This window comes from Procambarus clarkii, chromosome 63 (assembly GCF_040958095.1).
Source record: "Procambarus clarkii isolate CNS0578487 chromosome 63, FALCON_Pclarkii_2.0, whole genome shotgun sequence".
Taxonomy (NCBI): domain Eukaryota; kingdom Metazoa; phylum Arthropoda; class Malacostraca; order Decapoda; family Cambaridae; genus Procambarus; species Procambarus clarkii.
The window spans coordinates 25161627-25164753 of NC_091212.1; positions in this window are offsets into that span (position 1 = coordinate 25161627).

Below are 3127 nucleotides of genomic sequence, written 5' to 3' on the forward strand. Positions count from 1 at the left end.
GGGCAGGTTGTGAGGGGTAGGGCAGGTTGTGGGGGGTAGGGCAGGTTGTGAGGGGTAGGGCAGGTTGTGAGGGGTAGGGCAGGTTGTGAGGGGTAGGGCAGGTTGTGAGGGGTAGGACAGGTTGTGAGGGGTAGGACAGGTTGTGAGGGGTAGGGCAGGTTGTGGGGGGTAGGGCAGGTTGTGAGGGGTAGGGCAGGTTGTGGGGGGTAGGGCAGGTTGTGAGGGGTAGGACAGGTTGTGAGGGGTAGGACAGGTTGTGGGGGGTAGGGCAGGTTGTGAGGGGTAGGACAGGTTGTGAGGGGTAGGACAGGTTGTGAGGGGTAGGGCAGGTTGTGAGGGGTAGGGCAGGTTGTGAGGGGTAGGACAGGTTGTGGGGGGTAGGGCAGGTTGTGAGGGGTAGGACAGGTTGTGAGGGGTAGGACAGGTTGTGAGGGGTAGGACAGGTTGTGAGGGGTAGGGCAGGTTGTGAGGGGTAGGACAGGTTGTGAGGGGTAGGACAGGTTGTGAGGGGTAGGGCAGGTTGTGGGGGGTAGGGCAGGTTGTGAGGGGTAGGACAGGTTGTGGGGGGTAGGGCAGGTTGTGAGGGGTAGGGCAGGTTGTGGGGGGTAGGGCAGGTTGTGGGGGGTAGGGCAGGTTGTGGGGGGTAGGGCAGGTTGTGAGGGGTAGGACAGGTTGTGAGGGGTAGGGCAGGTTGTGGGGGGTAGGGCAGGTTGTGAGGGGTAGGGCAGGTTGTGGGGGGTAGGGCAGGTTGTGAGGGGTAGGGCAGGTTGTGAGGGGTAGGGCAGGTTGTGAGGGGTAGGGCAGGTTGTGAGGGGTAGGGCAGGTTGTGAGGGGTAGGACAGGTTGTGAGGGGTAGGACAGGTTGTGAGGGGTAGGGCAGGTTGTGGGGGGTAGGGCAGGTTGTGAGGGGTAGGGCAGGTTGTGGGGGGTAGGGCAGGTTGTGAGGGGTAGGACAGGTTGTGAGGGGTAGGACAGGTTGTGGGGGGTAGGGCAGGTTGTGAGGGGTAGGACAGGTTGTGAGGGGTAGGACAGGTTGTGAGGGGTAGGACAGGTTGTGAGGGGTAGGACAGGTTGTGAGGGGTAGGGCAGGTTGTGAGGGGTAGGGCAGGTTGTGAGGGGTAGGACAGGTTGTGAGGGGTAGGGCAGGTTGTGGGGGGTAGGGCAGGTTGTGAGGGGTAGGGCAGGTTGTGAGGGGTAGGGCAGGTTGTGAGGGGTAGGGCAGGTTGTGGGGGGTAGGGCAGGTTGTGAGGGGTAGGGCAGGTTGTGAGGGGTAGGGCAGGTTGTGAGGGGTAGGGCAGGTTGTGAGGGGTAGGACAGGTTGTGAGGGGTAGGACAGGTTGTGAGGGGTAGGACAGGTTGTGAGGGGTAGGACAGGTTGTGAGGGGTAGGGCAGGTTGTGAGGGGTAGGGCAGGTTGTGGGGGGTAGGGCAGGTTGAGAGGGGTAGGGCAGGTTGTGAGGGGTAGGGCAGGTTGTGAGGGGTAGGGCAGGTTGTGGGGGGTAGGGCAGGTTGTGGGGGGTAGGGCAGGTTGTGAGGGGTAGGGCAGGTTGTGAGGGGTAGGGCAGGTTGTGAGGGGTAGGGCAGGTTGTGAGGGGTAGGACAGGTTGTGAGGGGTAGGGCAGGTTGTGAGGGGTAGGGCAGGTTGTGAGGGGTAGGGCAGGTTGTGAGGGGTAGGGCAGGTTGTGAGGGGTAGGGCAGGTTGTGAGGGGTAGGACAGGTTGTGGGGGGTAGGGCAGGTTGTGGGGGGTAGGGCAGGTTGTGAGGGGTAGGACAGGTTGTGAGGGGTAGGGCAGGTTGTGGGGGGTAGGGCAGGTTGTGGGGGGTAGGGCAGGTTGTGAGGGGTAGGGCAGGTTGTGAGGGGTAGGGCAGGTTGTGGGGGGTAGGACAGGTTGTGGGGGGTAGGGCAGGTTGTGAGGGGTAGGGCAGGTTGTGAGGGGTAGGGCAGGTTGTGGGGGGTAGGACAGGTTGTGGGGGGTAGGGCAGGTTGTGAGGGGTAGGGCAGGTTGTGGGGGGTAGGGCAGGTTGTGGGGGGTAGGGCAGGTTGTGGGGGGTAGGACAGGTTGTGGGGGGTAGGACAGGTTGTGGGGGTAGGACAGGTTGTGGGGGGTAGGGCAGGTTGTGAGGGGTAGGGCAGGTTGTGAGGGGTAGGGCAGGTTGTGAGGGGTAGGGCAGGTTGTGGGGGGTAGGGCAGGTTGTGGGGGGTAGGGCAGGTTGTGGGGGGTAGGGCAGGTTGTGAGGGGTAGGGCAGGTTGTGAGGGGTAGGGCAGGTTGTGAGGGGTAGGGCAGGTTGTGAGGGGTAGGGCAGGTTGTGAGGGGTAGGGCAGGTTGTGGGGGGTAGGGCAGGTTGTGGGGGGTAGGGCAGGTTGTGGGGGGTAGGGCAGGTTGTGAGGGTTAGGGCAGGTTGTGAGGGGTAGGGCAGGTTGTGAGGGGTAGAGCTGGTTGTGAGGGGTAGGGCAGGTTGTGAGGGGTAGGGCAGGTTGTGAGGGGTAGGGCAGGTTGTGAGGGGTAGGGCAGGTTGTGAGGGGTAGGGCAGGTTGTGGGGGGTAGGACAGGTTGTGGGGGGTAGGGCAGGTTGTGAGGGGTAGGGCAGGTTGTGGGGGGTAGGACAGGTTGTGAGGGGTAGGGCAGGTTGTGGGGGGGACAGGTTGTGGGGGGTAGGACAGGTTGTGGGGGGTAGGGCAGGTTGTGGGGGGTAGGGCAGGTTGTGAGGGGTAGGGCAGGTTGTGAGGGGTAGGGCTGGTTGTGAGGGGTAGGGCAGGTTGTGAGGGGTAGGGCAGGTTGTGAGGGGTAGGGCAGGTTGTGGGGGGTAGGGCAGGTTGTGGGGGGTAGGGCAGGTTGTGGGGGGTAGGGCAGGTTGTGGGGGGTAGGGCAGGTTGTGGGGGGTAGGGCAGGTTGTGGGGGGTAGGGCAGGTTGTGGGGGGTAGGGCAGGTTGTGGGGGGTAGGGCAGGTTGTGGGGGGTAGGGCAGGTTGTGAGGGGTAGGACAAGTTGTGAGGGGTAGGACAGGTTGTGAGGGGTAGGGCAGGTTGTGAGGGGTAGGGCAGGTTGTGAGGGGTAGGACAGGTTGTGAGGGGTAGGACAGGTTGTGGGGGGTAGGGCAGGTTGTGAGGGGTAGGACAGGTTGTGGGG